Here is a 22,039-nt window from a genome sequence, read left to right as displayed (position 1 = left end):
TAATTTAGAAATATTTGTAACACCTGAATATGGGGAGAGACTTTGTATATTAAGATTAAGGAACGGTGAGTCTGTTTCCGATTCACAAAGAAGAATTATGGAGAAACTGAACTGGCAGCATTTAAAAATGGAGGTTACAATGTTCGTAATAAACCAAAGTCTTTTTCAAGTAATTGTCCATTTGCAGATGAAAACGATTGGGAAATGATTGAACGTAATATTTAAAATATATTTCCTGATGAATTAAACAAGGAACATTTATCTTCAGGATCTAGAAAATAAAAAATCTATATTTAGACAAAGACTTGAAGAAGGTATATTGTATATTTCCTCTATAGAGAATATGTATTATGAAAACAACAATAAAGCGGCAATTGGAGAGTTATTAATAAAACTTCGAAAGGCTCTTGAAAAATTCAATTAGGAAAATATGGATTATATGGAAAGCTTTTCGAAAGGAACAGAATTACATTTATCAAAATTTTTGTACATGTGTAAAATAATAAATCAAGTTGAGTACATACATGCAAAAGAAATAATTAAAACTAAATAAGCAAGTAAAATCAATACCATTTGAAAATCAACTTCCAAGATATTAACATCATTAAAATAATAATAAAACAAGATGCATGCAAACATTTATTTAATTTTATATTCATTTTTGGCTATCACTAGAGCAGCACCTACTCCCAACATACGTTTAGATGAGTCAGCTTATGGGAGTACTAATTTTGGTATAGTTTTACCTAATAATGAAGCTATAAAAGTAAATCTGTCAGTACAGTTTCTCAAACATGAAGCTGTCTCAGGAATAACAACAACAACAATAACAACCAATGTTCCTTTGTCTGAAGCAACAACTGAAATTCATTTGGATACAGATAATTATTTAAAAGCTGACTCAGTTCCAAAATATGTATCAGTAGCAGAAGCAGTTCAAGCTTTTAAAGGAGATATAATTGAAAAGAAATTGCTATGGGAGGATATAATACAAAGTGCACATATTTTCTATAGACATTTTAGATTAGAATATAATGATAAAGATGATAATTAAGATACGATGCTCATACGATTCCAACTTCAGTGATAAAATATTGAAAATTGATTGCCTTGAATATATAACAAATTTTGCTAAAAGACTTACAAGTAGTGGTGAATTGGAGAACTATACAGCTTTTAACACTGAATACAAATCTTCAGAGGACACAATATTAGATTTACGTAAACTAAAGCAGACTTATCATATGGAAATTTTTTAAAAAAGTTTTCTTTCTATATTGTATTAATTTTATCGTATGGCTTTTATAAATTAAGAAAATATTTTGATGTAGCTATTGATTTTATTGTATGCTTTTTATAACTTCAATAAAAAATGACATTGTATTATATTAAATCTGATTTATTTATCCATGAATGGCGGCTTGGCGGAAATCCTAACCATTTTACAAAAATTTTGTTATTTTTAGTTTTCATAATTTTCTCAACTAAATATACGTCAGTTCGTTTCGATTTTAATAACTCAGGTTCATAAAAACCTCCTTCAATAGGGTAGCCTTCATAATCTTCTAGTAAATATGTCACTTGATTTGTAAATTGAACTTTTCTTATTTTGAATATTTCTGTTGTCCAGTTAGGTGTATAACCTTTCCCAAAAACATGTTTAAACTTGTTTATGCGGACTAAATCACCAGTTTTAAATTTCCCAGGTGGTGAAATTTTAATATGATTATAAGCTGTTAAATATAATTCTTTAGCATTTTTCCTATTTAAATCTGAGGGACATTTTTTATAGTCCGATGTTTTGTGTTATTATATTCGTTCACTAATTTATTGATAACATGTATCCTTTTGTAATTTCCATTAAAACTAAATCTTTCCACATTTTTTCCTTTAACGTTCGATTAAAACGTTCCACGATAGACGCTTTTAAAGAGCTGTATGTTGAATAGTTATTGATTTCATATTTTTTTATCAAATTTTTAAAAGTTATATTAAAGAATTCTTTTCCATCGTCAGTTTGAAGATTTTTTGGGTATCGATTGCTTTCTTTGAAAATTGATTGCATTGCTTTAGTAACATTTTCTCCTGTTTTGTTCTTTATTGGAATCGCCCATGCATATTTTGAAAAAGTATCGATTACGGTTAATAGAAACTTGTAACCTTTATTTTCTTTACTATACAGCCCCATTTCTACTAAATCCGCTTGCCAGAGGTCATCAAATCCTTTGATTATTCTACGTTGATTACTCTACGTCTTTTAAAATTTCTTCGTGCAGGTTTATGTAGTTCTTTAACAACTTCTCTTTTACCCATTTATTTTATATTTTAAGTTTTCGTTTACAATATTGTTTTTCTAATATTGGTGAAATTATTTTATCAAGAGCTTGTATTCTTTCCTGAAATCTTATTCGATCTGCTTAAACGTATTCCCAATACCTTTCTCGAGCTGATCTAGATTCTTTTACCCATTTTCGCAATATATATATTTCAGGACTTAAATTAAATTAAACTCTTTTCTTTACTAACCCCATTTCAAATTCATCATCTTTATCTTCTTCGTCAGAGAAATCTGATACATCTAACTTTTCAAATAAATCAACAACCTGTATCTTATCCATCTTACATATAAATAAGAAAAAAAAAAACTACTTAATTTCATATATTATATTTATTTAGTAATCATATTATTGCAAAAACTCATTAATTCTACAACTCTTATCATTTTTAGCTCTGCTGATATACATGGACATGTTTCAGGATATGAGTCAGATGAATCTGTTGCATATGGGCAGATAGTCCAATGAAAACCATAATTTTCTGTTTGTTTTTGATATGAGTTCCTGAATTCCAGTAGAAAATTGAAATGATCTTTTAATTCATTATAATGCTCTTCTAATATATGTTTTTCATGTTTGTTTAAGAACCCATTTAATTTAGTTCCAACTAAGGGCAGATCCATGGTCTATATATTATGACTACTAATATTGAACTGACGATTTCATTTATTTTCCTTCTTTTTGTCAAGAACTCTGAAAATGTAGCGATCTAGATTACGTATTTCATCTTATAGTGAATTAATGTGCTTGATAAGCTTTTTAATTTGCTCATCAGTATATTCATTTGTATTATTTTTAGCTTTCAAAATTTCATTTTGTAAAGCAATTTTCAATTGATCATTAATATCATAAACATGGGATATTTCATTTCTGAAATTCTGTTTTATGGTTTCCTGAAATTTATTATTTGATGATTGTATGTATTCATTCATAGTTTTGATTGAATCATCAATATACTTTTTTGTTGTAATATCATTACTATTTGTTGGATCCCTTAGATTAATTAATTGTTTATGTTGAATATTATAATCTCCGTCCGATGTTATGTCAAAGCCAATTATATTCAAATGCTTTTGTGAAGTTTTGTAGAGAGGATTCTTACTACGACCGAATTTGTCAACTGTAATTTTCTAAATAATAATATAATTCAACTTGTTATTCTATTTCTATTATATTAACTTCTTTTAGTTCCTCAATAATCGAACTGATTTTATTGTGATGATTATTATTTCCTGCCATTTGTGACGCAATCAAAAGTTGCAATCGATTCACTAATTCATTTGGATCATTCCAATAGGTATATGTGCTTGGACAATTTGAATATAACATTGCAGATGTTTGTGGGTATATCAATAAATTTTTTTTGAATAAGTGTTTCCTTTTCGTACATTGTTGGTGTTTGTATTGTAATCATATTTATATAGAGGTTTTATAATATTTTTTATATTTACAACCTTTATTGCCTTTTATTTGATTTGATGAGTCATAGTTTCTTTTATGAGCATTAGTTTTCTCTAAAATTTTTCGATATTGCTTCAAATCATTTGTAGTATACTTTTCAGGCTTTTTTTTAAATATGAGATTATAAAAACCATCAGTTTGTTTAAAAATTTCCTCGTCAATTATTATATTACTAGGGGCCCCTGTGGTTTGTTTATAAGCAGCATTATCTGTTGTAATAACAGGATTGTGGCAATCAATTTTAAAATAAGTTTAGAAAAATTTGTACATATTATGGCATACATATGCAGGTATATACTTGTATATGCATAAATATCATATTGGTTTGAATACTAATGATAAATAAAAGTAATGGAAATATTTTTAATTTAATAAATTTTAAGATGTAATATGTGTCACTGTTAATTACATAGATATGATTAAAATTCAATTTAAGAATTAGTTAACAATTAAGAACGAAAAATTTCCTTATAAACAACGTTATCTGTTAAAATATTTCCATCATCGATTTTTCCCTGACGAACCGTATCTTTGACTTGAATTTTTAAAGAATTGGAGTCTATGGCTCTTGAACATGCTGTGTATAATTGCCCATGCGAAAAGCACGGCTGGGAGAGATAGAGGCCAACCTTTTCAAAAGTTTGCCCTTGGGACTTATTTATAGTCATGGCATATGCAAGACGGATGGGGAACTGATGCCGAACAAAATTAAAAGGAAAGGAAATAGTACATTTCACGCTAAACTTTAAAACCAAAGTGAATGTGAATTAATAAAAAATCAATGCCTCTTTTCTTTATACAGACCTGGCTTGGCTACTTACTCAATTGAAATTTCGCAAGCACACGAAGAATAATTGTCTTAGTACGTAACGTAACGTTATTCGTGTTCTTATATCTCTCACAATTTTTAGTTTTATTTTTTTTAATTCCATTCCATGTTAAATACAACAACAAAAAATTATTTTACTCTTACTTAACTCATTTAAAATATTTCGCTTCCTCTTCCTTTTTATATTTTACTACTCTTTTTTTATTCTCTTTCGCTTTTCGCTTTTCATTTTTTGTTTTTGCTTTACAGTATGTATAATCAATTGAGTAATGTTTCTACCCAGTATTCTCTTTTGCTATTTTCATTTTTTTGTTTTTGTTATTTATTAGATTATATGTATACCTGTTCATGAACTGGAAAAATCTTGTAAAATATAATATAGATTATTATTTTTATCAATATGAAATAATGAATTACCCAATTTTCTTATATTTGTTTCCTTATCAAAATAGGGGCCATATATTTTATCAAGTTGTGACCTATTAAAGTTATATAAAGATGAATATGATGGAGAAATTCTTGAAGAATCATCACTTTTCAAAGCTTTAAATGTGTTAGGTGTTGATGTTTTAAAATTTTCAAACTTTAACAATGATTTTGATGAGTTATCATTACTGCTACTATCGTATTCCTCTTTAATACGTGGTTTAACTTCCACTTCCACTTCAAGTTTAGCTTCAACTTTGATAGGAGTTTGATTCTTAACAATATCAGTTAATTTTTCAATTGGTTCTATGGTTTAAATGTTCCCTCTAAATACTCTTCACCTGCGATTCTGCCAATTTTTAACGCTTTATATTTTTTTTGTAAATTCTCTCTTGTTTTTATTTTTTTAATAAGTCTTTCAAGACTGCTTCATTAAAACGTTTAGCTTGCACCGAGCTGCTATGTTGTTACTAATCTGATTTGTTGCTGTTACTAATCTAAACTGTTGCCCATACTAAAATACTCCCTCACATTATTCTGCTTATCACATGTAACGTCATTAAATATGAATATTGAATTAGGTTGAGATTCTGATGGTTTAAGTACCTCCGAATTATTTTGAAAATTCATTATAACCCATTCTTTTAATAGACTTCATAAGTTTTTTCAAACACTGATATTTTGGTTGAAGTAAGGACTTTGAATATATGTGTATATTTTGAAATTTAAGACCGTTAACATCTAATAGCAAGCTTAACATAACATTCGTTTTACCACAATTAGATGGTCCAACAATTAATCCTCGAATACTGTTTGGTAGCATTTATCCATGTTTCTTATTTTGTTTCACATAATTAAACTTTTTATCAAAGTTTTGTGCTCTTATTGTATTACCTTTTTCAATAAACTTCATCTTAGCAACTGCCTTAATTTCATATAAATCATTATTTATATTTATTAAGTAAGTAATATAATATTCAGCTACGATTCATGAAGCATCAAAATGATCACCCAGAATAAAAATATTATCAGTCGTAAATCAGAAAGCAAAAAGACAGATGGTGTTTTAAATTCCATAATTAACAAATTACCGTTTGAAGCACATTTACCTGGATATAATTATTGCGGTCCTGGAACAAAACTTAAAAAACGTTTAGAACGTAGTGATAAAGGTATAAATAAACTAGATGATGCATGTCGTGAGCATGATATTGCATATTCTAACAGTAATAATATAAGCGATCGTCATACAGCAGACAAAATATTAGCTGAAAAAGCTTGGCAAAGAGTAAAATCCCGTGACTCAACTTTAGGTGAAAGAGCAAACGCATTTCTTGTTACAAACGCAATGAAAGCGAAAGTTAAACTTGGTATGGGTTGCAAAAATAAAACAAGGAAAATAAAAAAAAATGTGAAAAAGAAACCACTTAAGAGAATTATGCAAGAAGCTAAAATAGCTACTAAGGACTACGAATCAGAAAAGCAAGGGGATGCTATTAAAATTGCTTTAAAAGCTGCTAGAAATATAAGCAAGAATAGAAAATCAATAAAAATACCGCGTGTTATTCCTGTTCCTAAAACTGACGGCATTCTTCCATTAATTCCAATTTTTGCAGGTCTTCCAGCTGTTGGAGCTCTTGCAGGTGGTGCTGCTGGTATATCTAAAGCTGTTAATGATGAAGTGAACGCCATAATAAAACAATGGAAGCTATAGCTCTAAGAGGAAAAGGTTTACATTTAAAACCTTATAAACAAGGACTTGGATTCTACTTAAAACGGAGATTGAACTCATTGGGTAGCATACTATACGAATTTAAATACCATACAATATTATGATAGCTTTGGAAATTTGCGGCCACCAACTGAAATTATAAAATACTTAGGTGATAAAATTTTATATAATTATTATACAGAACAAAAATTTGATTCATATAATTGCGTTCATTTATGTTAAGCTTTTTTATCTAATTCTACTTTTTATACCCTGCACTTCGTGAAGGGTATATTAACTTTGGTATGGAGTTTGTAACTACTTGAAGGAGTCGTCTGCGGTATGGACATATATATATATTCTTGCTCAGCGTAAAATTCTGCGTCGATTTAGACATGTCCGTCCGTCCGTCCGTCCGATCGCACGATAGTTCAAAAACGAATAATGCAATCGACACCAAACTTTCACAAGTTTTTTTTTTTGTGCCAAGGACGAACCCTATTGTTATTGGACTAATTCGGACAACGGGTTCGGGTAGCTGCCATACAACTCAAAGAGTTTATTTTAAATATTTCAAAAACTAATAAAGGTACAAATATAAAATTTTGTGTACATATGTCCAATTATATTCTACATATGCTCTAAAAATTTTAATAGTATAACTGCACCGGTTCGGGTGGCTGTCATACAACTCCAAAAGCAAATTTTTTATATTCGGCAAAATAATAAAATCAGATTCATGAAACTTGGCAGTCATGTGTCCAATTATAGGTCAGATATGTTTCTGAAGTTTTAGTGGAATTGCTTGACAGGTTCGGGTACCTGCCATACAACTCCAGAAGCTAATTTTAAATATTTGGAAGAATAATCGTGTGTCCAATTATAGGTCAAAGATATTTCTGAAGTTTTGGTGGAATCCCTTGACAGGTTCGAGTGGCTCCCATTGAAGCCCGAAAGTTTATTTTAAATATTTGGAAAAATAATAAAGTCAAATTCATGAAACTTGGCAGTTGTGTGTCCGATTATAGGTCAAATATATTTCTGAAGCTTTAGAGGAATTGCTTGACAGGTTCGGGTACCTGCCATACAACTCCAAAAGCTGATTTTAAATATTTGGAAAAATAATAAAGTCAGATTCATAAAACTTGGCAGTCACGTGTTCAATTATGGGTCAAATATATTTCTGAAGTCTTGGTGGTATTGCTTGACAGGTTCGAGTAGCTCCCATACAAGTCTAAAAGCTTATTTTAAATATTTGGAAAAATAATAAAGTCAAATTCATGAGACTTGGCAGTCGTGTGTCCAATTCTAGGTCAGACATATTTCTAAAGTTTTGGTGGGATTGCTTGACACGTTTGAGTAGCTCCCATACAAGTCTAAAAGCTTATTCTTAATAGTTGGAAAAATAATAAAGTCAAATTCATGAAACTTGGCAGTTGTGTGTCCGATTATAGATCAGATATATTTGTGAAGTTTTGATGGAATTGCTTGACAGGTTCAGGTACTTGCCTTAAAACTCCAAAAGCTTATTTTACGTATTTGGAAAAATAATAAAATCAGATTCATGAAACTTGGCAGTTGTATGTCGAATTATAGGTCACATAGGTTTCTGAAGTTTTGGTGGAATTGCTTGACAGGTTCGAGTGGATCCCATACAAGTCTAAAAGCTTATTCTTAATATTTGGAAAAATAATAAAGTCAGATTCATGAAACTTGGCAGTTATGTTTCCGAGTTTAGATCAGATATCTTCGTGAAGTTTTGGTGGAATTGTTTAGCAGGTTCAGGTACTTACCATACAACTCCAAAAGCTAATTTTAAATAATTGGAAAAATTATAAAGTCAGATTCATGAAACTTGGCAGTCGGATGTCTAATTATAGGTCAGACATGTCCGTGAAGTTTCTATAGAATGATTTCACAGGTTCGAATAATTGCTACACAACAATGAAAGGTGCAGGGTATAATTCAATCGGTTTATACCGACTGAAACGTTATTACTTGTTTCTTTTAAACATGACCTACGTTAATAAAATAAAAAATTTTTTAAGTTCAAGGTCATTTTTAGTTTTCGTTTTCTTTTCAGTAGAATTATATTATGTATGCATGTTATTATCATGGAATTGAAAGAATTATCATTATATTATTGTAATTTAAGTTTCTCTATTGTTTATATGTATGTAAATACAATGTATATTAATTTGTTCACAATAAATAATGATGATGATTTTTATATAAAACATGTTGCATTTTAAATTATTGTTTTATTGATTGAGTATAGATCATGCCAGTAACACTAACTTTAAATGGTAACACATCTATTCTATCAGCAGAATATTTCCCAGCTATAGAACTGAGAGGAGATTATAAGTGTGCTTTAGCAGATTTTCAGACGTACCATTCTATCTCAAATATAGATGAAGAAAATCGTAAGAAAAATAGCCTGTAAGAAGAAAAAAGATTTATCATTGGTGATAAGACTATTTTTATTCCTACAGGCTCTTATAAAAGCGAGGACATTGAAGAGTTTCTTACAAAAAAATTGGAAATATCTAATACGAAAGTGGAAAAGGAAATATTACAAATAAAACCTAATAATAATACACTTCAATGTGAAATTTTTTCTGATAAAGAAAAAGATTTTGAACAAGAGAATACGATTGGAAGACTATTAGGATTTGGTAGAAGAAAATTAAAAGCAAACAAATGGCATTCATCAGATTTACCAGTAGATATAAGCAAAATTAACATTATTTGTGTTGAATGTAATATTATTCAAGGTACATACATTAACGATCACGATGCTCATATTTTGCATGAAGTTTCTATTGGTGTCCCTCCAGGCTATAAAATAATTGAAGTTACTGCAAATCTTATTTATTTGCCTGTAGCTGTCAATCAAATCAGATCTTTAACAATAAAACTAATTGATCAGAACGGTGATTTAATTAATTTTCGAGGTGAAACAATAACTGTGCGGTTACATTTAAAACAACAATAAAAAATTATAATCTACACAGGTAATGGACATAATTTAGTTAAATATTCAATAAATAATATCAACCAATTTAATAATAAGTCAGAGTTAAGAGAGAAAGGATCACAGAGATTTAATTCTCTTTAACTTTAACTACAAAAAATCAAAAATTTTTAAAATCTATCTTTCTAAAATTAAAACAGTTCTAAGAAAAGAAAAAAAATGGATAACTTATTTATTAATCCAATTATTGATGAAAGCATAGTAAACGCACATTGGCATACATATTCACCATTCTTAAATTCATTCAATAAAAGTGACAACATTCTTATACAAATACAGAATGTCTTACCTTCTACTAGTATGCTTTATATTGAGGGCAGTATTTGAGGGCAGTAGTATGCTTTATATTGAGGGCAGGTACCCGAACCTGTCAAGTCAAATTCATGAGACTTGGCAGTCGTGTGTCCAATTCTAGGTCAGACATATTTCTAAAGTTTTGGTGGAATTGCTTGACACGTTTGAGTAGCTCCCATACAAGTCTAAAAGCTTATTCTTAATATTTGGAAAAATAATAAAGTCAAATTCATGAAACTTGGCAGTTGTGTGTCCGATTATAGATCAGATATATTTGTGAAGTTTTGATGGAATTGCTTGACCGGTTCAGGTACTTGCCTTAAAACTCCAAAAGCTTATTTTACGTATTTGGAAAAATAATAAAATCAGATTCATGAAACTTGGCAGTTGTATGTCGAATTATAGGTCACATAGATTTCTGAAGTTTTGGTGGAATTGCTTGACAGGTTCGAGTGGATCCCATACAAGTCTAAAAGCTTATTCTTAATATTTGGAAAAATAATAAAGTCAGATTCATGAAACTTGGCAGTTATGTTTCCGAGTTTAGATCAGATATATTCGTGAAGTTTTGGTGGAATTGTTTAGCAGGTTCAGGTACTTACCATACAACTCCAAAAGCTAATTTTAAATAATTGGAAAAATTATAAAGTCAGATTCATGAAACTTGGCAGTCGGATGTCTAATTATAGGTCAGACATGTCCGTGAAGTTTCTATAGAATGATTTCACAGGTTCGAGTAATTGCTACACAACAATGAAAGGTGCAGGATATAATTCAATCGGTTTATACCGACTGAAACGTTATTACTTGTTTCTTTTAAACATGACCTACGTTAATAAAATAAAAAATTTTTTAAGTTCAAGGTCATTTTTAGTTTTCGTTTTCTTTTCAGTAGAATTATATTATGTATGCATGTTATTATCATGGAATTGAAAGAATTATCATTATATTATTGTAATTTAAGTTTCTCTATTGTTTATATGTATGTAAATACAATGTATATTAATTTGTTCACAATAAATAATGATGATGATTTTTATATAAAACATGTTGCATTTTAAATTATTGTTTTATTGATTGAGTATAGATCATGCCAGTAACACTAACTTTAAATGGTAACACATCTATTCTATCAGCAGAATATTTCCCAGCTATAGAACTGAGAGGAGATTATAAGTGTGCTTTAGCAGATTTTCAGACGTACCATTCTATCTCAAATATAGATGAAGAAAATCGTAAGAAAAATAGCCTGTAAGAAGAAAAAAGATTTATCATTGGTGATAAGACTATTTTTATTCCTACAGGCTCTTATAAAAGCGAGGACATTGAAGAGTTTCTTACAAAAAAATTGGAAATATCTAATACGAAAGTGGAAAAGGAAATATTACAAATAAAACCTAATAATAATACACTTCAATGTGAAATTTTTTCTGATAAAGAAAAAGATTTTGAACAAGAGAATACGATTGGAAGACTATTAGGATTTGGTAGAAGAAAATTAAAAGCAAACAAATGGCATTCATCAGATTTACCAGTAGATATAAGCAAAATTAACATTATTCGTGTTGAATGTAATATTATTCAAGGTACATACATTAACGATCACGATGCTCATATTTTGCATGAAGTTTCTATTGGTGTCCCTCCAGGCTATAAAATAATTGAAGTTACTGCAAATCTTATTTATTTGCCTGTAGCTGTCAATCAAATCAGATCTTTAACAATAAAACTAATTGATCAGAACGGTGATTTAATTAATTTTCGAGGTGAAACAATAACTGTGCGGTTACATTTAAAACAACAATAAAAAATTATAATCTACACAGGTAATGGACATAATTTAGTTAAATATTCAATAAATAATATCAACCAATTTAATAATAAGTCAGAGTTAAGAGAGAAAGGATCACAGAGATTTAATTCTCTTTAACTTTAACTACAAAAAATCAAAAATTTTTAAAATCTATCTTTCTAAAATTAAAACAGTTCTAAGAAAAGAAAAAAAATGGATAACTTATTTATTAATCCAATTATTGATGAAAGCATAGTAAACGCACATTGGCATACATATTCACCATTCTTAAATTCATTCAATAAAAGTGACAACATTCTTATACAAATACAGAATGTCTTACCTTCTACTAGTATGCTTTATATTGAGGGCAGTATTTGAGGGCAGTAGTATGCTTTATATTGAGGGCGGTACCCGAACCTGTCAAGCAATTCGTCTAAAACTTCAGAATTATATTTGACCTATAATTGGACACATGACTGCCAAGTTTCATAAATCTGACTTTATTATTTTTCCGAATATAAAAAATTTACTGTTGGAGTTGTATGGCAACCACCCGAACCGGTACAGGTATCCCATTATAATTTTTAGAGCATGTAAAGAATATAATTGGACACATGTATACAAAATTTTATATTTATAGCTATATTAGATTTTGAAATATTTAAAATAAACTCTTTGAGTTGCATGGCAGCTACCCGAACCCGTTGTCCGAATTAGTCCAATAACAATAGGGTTCGTCCTTGGCACAAAAGAAAAAACTTGTGACAGTTTGGTGTCAATTGCATTATTCGTTTTTGAGTTATCATGCGATCGGACGGACGGTCGGACGGAGGGACGGAGGGACGGACGGACGGACGGATATGTCTAAATCGGCGCAGAATTTTACGCTGAGCAAGAATATATATATATGTCCATACCGCAGATGACTCCTTCGGCAAAATAATAAAGTCAGATTCATAAAACTTGGCAGTCATGTGTAATGTATGGACACATCAATAGGTCAAATATATTTCTGAAGTTTTAGAGGAATTGCTTGACAGGTTCGGGTACCTGCCATACAACTCCAGAAGCTAATTTTAAATATTTGGAAAGATTTGTATCTGACTATATTATACATGAAACTTGACAGTTATGTGTCGAGTTATAGACCAGATATTTTTCTGAAGTTTTGGTGGAATTGCTTGACAGATTCGAGTAGCTCCCATAAAAGTCCAAAAGTTTAAATATTTGGAAAAATAAAGTCAGATTCATGAAACTTGGCAGTTGTGTGTCCAGTTATAAATCAGACATATCCGCGAAATTTCTATAAAAGTGTTTCACTGGTTTGAGTAATTGCTATACAATAAGAAAAGGTTTATACCGATTGAAACGTTTTTACTTGTTATTTCAAATATTATACTATCAGTGTCCATATAAAGAGCTGAACAATTATTTCTTAATTTAGGTTTCATGTACTCATAATGGAAATCATATAGTAAGGTCTACGTATATTGGTTTGCAGAAAAACACTTCAGATTTAAATAATTCTATTGCAACTAAATTTTCGTTAAAAACTGTGTTATTCTTTAAAAATGGTGATGCTATTAATACCTTAGCACCTTATCTACCTTCTCATTTTGATACTAGTTTAACGTTATATTTTCTAACATTTTCCATTGTTTTACCGAATGTTGCGTTATTTAAAAACTTATATTGATTTTTTTGAAAATCATTAGTCGCTTCACTTCGTAATTTTGTATTCAAGTCAATGTATGATTTTAACCATTGAGATTGATTAAACTCTAAAATTCTATGAATTTTTGTGAGTTTTAAACCATTTTTCAAAGCTTATTGCAAATTTTTGTAGTGAATAATTTATTTAGTTTTATCATATAGTGTTGCGAGTAATTTTTTTGATTTGAACCAGGTGGACACATATTTTCTGGACAAAATGGTATATCGCTATGTAGATCATGTGAATCTTTAGGATAAAGTAAGTCAACCTCAAAAATATATCCATTTAATGAATCACTTCCAATTTAAAATTACCTGTTGGTAAATATTGACACATAGCCCAACCATATTGATTATTTATGTCCCAATACATCAAACATTTTTCAGGTTTTTTATAATCAAAATTTTCTAAGTACTTGTTATTCGCTTCTGAATATCTTTTTATACATTGTGTTAACCCTCCACGTATACCTCTTTCTATAAACATAATCATATCTATATCAGTTAAAAGTTCTAATTCAATCCCAGTATACAATAGCATTGCATCCCATGTGTAACCGGGGAGTGTGTAATAATGTGCGGGGTCTAATTTATGAGTTTTCATTGAATAATAAATTCAATTGTTCAAAAACATCGGCTAATAGTAAAATATCTGTTTTAAATATAAATCTGAATATTCTCCTAAATTTTTAATTTGTAAACTGCCCCAAACTCTTGCTTTGAAGTATATTTATTTTGTTATAATAATAGATAACTATTGTAACCTTTTAGAATAAAGCTTTTTGATTAAGAAATACATAATATTTGAAATAAAATTTATTAAACTTTTTACATCATAATTTATTTGAATAAAGTATATGCTAAAAATATTTTGACTTTTTCTTCAATACAAGTTCGCGTTTCAAACGAAGAAGAAATATTGTATTTATAATGTTGCGGATTGAAAAGTTTCGCATGGTCAACAGTACTGTATTTGTGATAATAGGTGGAAATCTATGAAGATTACAAATTTCAAGACATTTTGGGATAACTTAGAAATATTTTTAACACCTGAATATGGAGAGGGGCCTTGTGCATTCAGATTAAGGAACGGTGAATCAGTTTCACATTCCCAAAGAAAAATTATAGAGAAACTGAATCGGTAACATTTAAAAATTGAGGTTTCTGGTGTAGATATAATTGTGTCGTGAGAAATACATTATGCCTTGAATGAATTCAATGTTCGTAATAAACCAAAATCTTTTGAAAGTAATTGACCATTCGAAGATAAAAACGATTTAGAAATGATTGAATGTTTCCTCTATACAGAATATGTATAATGAAAAGAACAATAAAGCGAAAATTGGGGAGTCATTATTAAAACTAAGAAAAGCTCTTGAAAAATTCAATGAGCAAAATATACTTAGATTATATGGAAGGTTTTCAAAAGGGAACAGAATTACATTTATCAAAATTTTTGTACATCTGTAAAGTAGTAAATCAAATTAAGTACCTACATGCAAAAGAAATAAATAAATAAAAACAAACAAGTAAAATCAATAAACAAATAAAAAGAAACAAGTAAAATCAATATCATTTGACTATCAGTTGTCGATTTGTTAACATCGTTAAAATAATAAAACAAGATTCATGCAGGTTTTTATTTAATTTCGTATTTCTTTTTGGTTGTCACTAGTGCAGGACCTACACCAAATAAAGGCTTAGATGAGTCAGCTTACGGAAGTACCGATTTCAATATAGTTTTACCTAATAATGAAACTATAAAAGTAAATCTATCGGTATAATTCCTCAAGATTGTAGCTGAATCTGGAGCAACAATAGCAACAACAGCAGGAAAAACAATAACTAATATATTTTTTGATCTAGATAATTATTTCAAAACTGACTCAGTTCCGCAATTTTTATCAGTAGCGGAAGCAATCCAAGCTTTTAAAAACGATTTGATTCCAAAAGAACTGGCTATCAGTGGAATAATACAAGTCTTCTACAGACGCTTTACATTAAATTTTAAGAAAGAACTTTAAAAATTGATTGTAAAGAGTATATCGTAATTTCTGCTAAAAGACTTACAAGCAGTAGTGAGTTGAGCACATACCGCCTTTAATACTGATTATCAATCTTCAGCATATACAGTTTTAAATTTACGCAATGTAAAGCATACTTATCATATGGAAATATCTTAAAATATTTAATTTTTCAAATAATTTTTATTGTATTTTGAATATACATTACAAATAAAAGAAGTTTTATTAAATTATATATGTTTTATTTATTATCACAAATTTTGAATTTAGCTCGTTCTGAAATCTTAATATGGTTATATGCCTTTGACAACAACTCTTTAGCATTATTTTTATTTATATCTACTGGACGTCTTTGTATCGTTCGATACTTTGTAAGAACATATTGATTAACTAATTTATCAGTAATATCTGTCCATTTATAATATTTCCGTTTAGTTGAATTCTTTCCACATTTTTTCTTTTAAATTTCGGTTGCATCGTTCCACAATATAGGCTTTTAATGAGCTGCATGTAGAATAATGATTTATTTGATAGTTACTCATTAACTTTTTAAAAATTTTGTTAAAAAATTCTTTTCATCAGCAGTCTGAATATTTTTTGGATATCGTTTGGCTTCTTTGAAAATTAGTCTTCGAAAATTTCTTCTTGCTGACCTATATAACTCTTCAACAACAGGTATCTTACTCATATTTTTTATTAATATTTAAAAAATCTTTCCCCAAGCATTTTTTTTAAGAATCGGGTTTGTTAAGATGCTCAATTAAATCTAGAACCTTATCTCTACTCATCTTAAACATAAATAATTAATACAAAATTTGTTTTATTTTAGATTCTTATTTTATTTTTTTCTAATTCTTCCATACAATCGCATTAACTTCACAATTCTTATTGAAATATTTTCATCTCCTATGCACGGACAAGTTTCACGCAAGGAATCGGAGTCCTGTGAAGAATATGGACATATTGAGTAGTGGAATCCATTGTCCTCTATGACTACCAGAGTAGTCTTTGAACTGCAGTAAAAATTTTAAATAATTCTTCAATTCATTATAATATTCCTCTAACAAATGTCTTCATATTTGTCTAAAAAAATTCTATTTAGTTAAATATTCGTCTATTTTTATTCCTCTTGTATTATATTCAAGAATGTAGAGCTTTTTTATTATATTTTGAAATTTAAGTCACTTATTACTCTTAATTTGATCTAATCAATTATATTTTCTTCGATTGGCGTTGGTTTTTCCAAATATTTTTTGATATTGCTTCAAATCATTTTCGGTATAGTTTTCAGGTTTCAGTTTAAATATTAGATCATGTAAACGTTCAGTCCCCTTAAAGATCTGTCTGTCAATTATTGAATTTTAGATTTCTTCTTCGATGCTAAATGGTGCGTTTTTTCATTTCCTGATTCCCAAATTATTATCAAAACAAGTAAAAACGTTTGAGTCGGTATAAACCGATTGAATTATACCCTGCACCTTTCGTTGTTGTATAGCAATTACTCAAACCTGTGAAACCATTCTATAGAAACTTTACGGATATGTTTGACGTATAACAGACACACAACTGCCAAGTTTCATAAATCTGACTTTATTATTTTTCCAAATATTTAAAATTAGCTTTCAGAGTTGTATAGCAGGTACCCAAACCTGTCAAGCAATTCCACTAAAACTTCAGAAATATATCTGACCTATAATTGGACACATGACTGCCAAGTTTCATAAATCTGATTTTATTATTTTGCCGAATATAAAAAATTTGCTTTTGGAGTTGTATGGCAGTCACCCGAACCGGTGCAGCTATACTATTAAAATTTTTAGAGCATATGTAGAATATAATTGGACACATGTATACAAAATTTTATATTTGTACCTTTATTAGTTTTTGAAATATTTAAAATAAATTCTTTGAGTTGTATGGCAGCTACCCGAACCTGTTAAGCAATTCCACTAAAACTTCGCAAATATATCTGATCTATAATTGGACACACGACTGCCAAGTTTTATGAATCTGATTTTATTATTTTTCCAAATATTTAAAATAAACTTTTGGGCTTCAATGGGAGCCACTCGAACCTGCCAAGGGATTCCACCAAAACTTCAGAAATATCTTTGACCTATAATTGGACACACGACTGCCAAGTTTCATGAATCTGACTTGATTATTCTTCCAAATATTTAAAATTAGCTTCTGGAGTTGTATGGCAGGTACCCGAACCTGTCAAGCAATTCCACTAAAACTTCAGAAACATATCTGACCTATAATTGGACACATGACTGCCAAGTTTCATAAATCTGATTTTATTATTTTGCCGAATATAAAAAATTTGCTTTTGGAGTTGTATGGCAGCCACCCGAACCGGTGCAGCTATACTATTAAAATTTGTAGAGCATATGTAGAATATAATTGGACACATGTACACAAAATTTTATATTTGTACCTTTATTAGTTTTTGAAATATTTAAAATAAACTCTTTGAGTTGTATGGCAGCTACCCGAACCCGTTGTCCGAATTAGTCCAATAACAATAGGGCTCGTCCTTGGCACAAAAGAAAAAACTTATGAAAGTTTGGTGTCGATTGCATTATTCGTTTTTGAGTTATCGTGCGATCGGTCGGACGGACGGACGGACGGACGGACGGACATGTCTAAATCGACGCAGAATTTTACGCTGAGCAAGAATATATATATATGTCCATACCGCAGATGATTCCTTCAAGTAGTTACAAACTCCATACCAAAGTTAATATACCCTTCACGAAGTGCAGGGTATAATGAGGGTCATAGCTTTTATCAAGGTGCGATTCCTTGTAATTATGTAAAGGTGACAATAGTCATTCCAACTTTTCACTTTTTGAATTTGTAAATCTGATTGTGTTAGGAGTTGATGTTAAAAAGCTTTCAAACTCCAATTTTTCCTTCTTTGGTGTTTTTATCCTATTTTCGATGAATGATGTAATATTAAATTTATCAGTACTGTTTTCTTCCTTTTTTACTTCCGGTTTTAAAAATGTGGAGGGAGATTGATATTTCACAACATTAGCTAAGTCTTCAACAGGCTTAATAATTGGTTTGAATATATTTACCAAAATTTCATCATGCATAATTTGACCGCTTTTCAATGATTTGCGTTACCCCTTATTAAATGCTTAGGTACCCGAGTATAAGATAGACATAAGTAATAAAGTTGGGTCAAACCAATGGTTTGTATAGTAGCACTTTTCCCTTCAACAATATTAGTAAAAATACTGCTTTAAATACAGTCTATGTATACCTATCACACTATTAAAATTATTTTCATTCATATACAAAACTATTTCTAGGATTGCATATATTTATCATGAACGATCTATTCAGTCTTTGAAATAAAGCAAAAATTAATACAAAGTGGGGTTAACATAATTTTAAGAGTTAATTGTGTGAGTTAAGAAAAATAATTATATTTTTTAATGTCATGGAATTTACCGTTACCTTTTTGTGTTTATAGAAATTTGAACAAGCTTGCGGTTTCGGAAATATAAGGTGTCAAAAATTCAAATTTTAGAAATTTTAAGAGGCGATAACTTGAGAGGAGATGGAAATGGAAAAAAATTTTCTTCTAACAAGATGAACTATTTATTAATGTCTAAAAGCTCCTAAAATTTCAAGCTTCTACAGGCTGGGGTCTAGAACAAAACCGGAATCAAAAATTTGGAAAAAAAGACTTTATATAACGATAAATTTGAACGGCCATTTTGTTTTTTTTAAGTTTAACTATAGTATACAGCGCTAGTGGAAGCAAGTCGCTGCCTTTCTGCATTTGCAAAATTTCAAAAATGCTTATGGTTTCGTTGCAACAAATAGTTAAAAAAGGCCATTTTTAGGGTTTTGAGGGGGTATAACTTCTAGAGAGGGGGAGATAGGTAAAAATTTTGTTCTACGGAAATAAGTTTCTGGAAGGACGGACGGACGGACGGACAGAGTGAAACTAATAAGCACTTTTTTTCACAAATATTTTGGAAAAGTGCTAAAAACTATCTACATCTTGATAACGTCCCATGCAAAAATAATTCCTTATGGTATCTTGTTTGTCGCAAGCAACATCATTAAATGTGTTGCTGACCTATGTTTTTATTAAAACATAGTGTGAGGGAACGACCCACTTGAAAATGTTTATGTTGAATTTTTTTATTATGTTGCATTATTCATTTACTTTTGCTTAACGTTAATATGGTAATTGAGAATTTAAAATTATTACTTTCAAAAGAAATTATTGTAAGTATTTATAAGATAAGCAAATTTAATAATAATTTTGTAATTGTCCCAAATTAAAAAAAAAAAAAAAAGAATTTTTTTCAACATAATTTTGTAATTCTAAGAATATTTTTATGTTTTGTAAAATTAATAAAAGATCAGTTCACTTTGTAACAATAAAGTGATTAGTCGAACGAATAAAAATTCAAAACTAATGTTTTTTTTTTAATCTTTACAAAAGTCGCCCTTGTTCGTTAAGTGGCGCAGTTCCGGTAGGATTTAAAAATAAAAAAGGTGAATTGAAAAGTTAAAGGAAAATAACTAGTGAAAAATAAAAAGTGAAGTAAAAAGAATAAGTGAAAAAATAAAAAACCCCTTCTTGTGAACATTAAAAACTTTAATTAATACAATAAAATTTTAAGAGACAAAAAATAATAATAAAAAAATATATAAAATTTTGCTAACAAATAGAAATAAATAAGTTTTATTTTGTACTTGCTGCAAAAATTTTTTTTCTATAAAAGAAAAATGGTGCAATAAAATACACCAGAAGGTCAATCCTCATCAGCTACTCACCCTGCTGCCCAACCTCCAGCACTGTCGCTTTCCCTGGAAATACATCTCAGAACTTCCGAAGTTTAGTGGTAAGTCGTACGAATTATTTAATTTTATACGTTTTGTTGAAAATATAACCCTATTAGTTAGTAAATATAACGAAAATGGTCAGATAATACTTTTAAATAAAATTAAATCAAAGTTAGTAGGTAAAGCGAGAGAAGTACTGGAAATAAATAACCACGTTTCAATCTGGTCTGAAATAAAAATAATTTTAACAAATAATTTTAATGAAAAAAAAAACTTATAATAATCGTAACAGTAGGAATAATAATTGTAGTGGTAATAATTATAATCGTGGCAATAACTATACTGAGTTCAGACCTCAACGTGGTCCGAACGGCCAGAATAACTCATTTGGTAATTTTCAAAATTCTCGATCTGAGCCCATGGATGTTGATCCGTCCACCTCAAATCATAGAATAAACACACTAGAAAAAGAAAATATTTATGAAAAACATTCCCAAGACCCAAACGAGTCTATAAATTCTTTCGAAAATTTTTAGTTGACTGCCTCGGGGAAGAACTTTCTTTTATAAAAGTGCAATCCAAAGGAGGGCCACTAAAATTTATTGTGGATTCTGGCGCTACAATAAGTATCATTAATGCTGGAATTTTCAACCCTATGTATAAGTCTAAAATTGAACCACTTAATATAAAAACGTTATCTAATACTTTTATCTGTGATACTGTTACCTGCGATACTAAAGTAACAGAATATTCCTTCCTTGAATTTGATTCTAACAGTAAACCTAATTTTTTGAAAATAAATTTTTACAATAAATTTGACGGGTTGTTAAGGAATAATATTCTAAAATCATTAGGGACCATAATTAATTACACAAATAAAAGTTTAGAATTGAATACAGGTAACGTACTTCCTCTGTATTTCAATTAAAGTGAAGAAAATGAATACCATATTGCGATTCCAGTTAACAAACTAAGCATTTTTCAAAATGAAATTTTCTCAGGTGAAACTAATGTCAGATGCTATAATTTAGATCCTGTTACAAAAAAGGAACTTTTGATAATTTTCAGAAAATTCGATAAGGCCTTTTTAAATGAGGGTGATAATTTCTCTTTCACTCATCAAATTAATCTTAAAATCAATACGGTAAACGAAATTTCTATTTGCACTAAAATTTATAGATAACCTGAAATTCATAAAAAAGAAGTAGATGAACAAATTGAAGAAATGCTAAATCAAGGCATAATAAAACATAGCGAGTCACCTTATTCGATTTAGCAAAGGGTTTCCATCAAATTGAGATAGCAAAGGAAGATTTCAGCGTTTCAGTTTATGCTACGCTTCACGCACACTAAATGAGCACGAATGTAAATACTCTACAATTGAAAAAGAATTGTTGGCAATAGTTTGGGCAACGAAATACTTTCGCCCATATCTCTTTGGCCGTAAATTTACCATAAGGACCGATCGCAAACTACTTCAGTGGCTTCATAATTTAAAAGAACCAAACGCGAAGCTACAAAGATGGAAAATTAAATTAGAAGAACTTAATTTTGACATCGAATGGTAGAGAAAACAAAGTGGTAGATGCACTTTC

General features: G+C 29.4%; 1 protein-coding gene across 3 annotated transcripts in view; it reads right to left on the bottom strand.

The window, feature by feature from the left end:
- The window catches only part of LOC129613711 (serine/threonine-protein phosphatase 6 regulatory ankyrin repeat subunit B), a 107,726-nt gene extending 87,227 nt beyond the window's left edge, over positions 1–20,499 (bottom strand). For all 3 annotated transcript variants that reach the window (XM_055527888.1, XM_055527889.1, XM_055527890.1), the window contains exon 1: positions 20,436–20,499. The gene's annotated coding sequence lies outside the window, so the exon portion shown is untranslated. The remainder of the gene's footprint in view (positions 1–20,435) is intronic.
- Between the last annotated feature and the right edge of the window lie 1,540 nt (positions 20,500–22,039).

The sequence above is a fragment of the Condylostylus longicornis genome, unplaced genomic scaffold, assembly GCF_029603195.1.
Source record: "Condylostylus longicornis isolate FDR11 unplaced genomic scaffold, ASM2960319v2 ptg000090l, whole genome shotgun sequence".
NCBI lineage: Eukaryota > Metazoa > Arthropoda > Insecta > Diptera > Dolichopodidae > Condylostylus > Condylostylus longicornis.
This window is presented reverse-complemented; position numbering and strand designations above follow the sequence as displayed.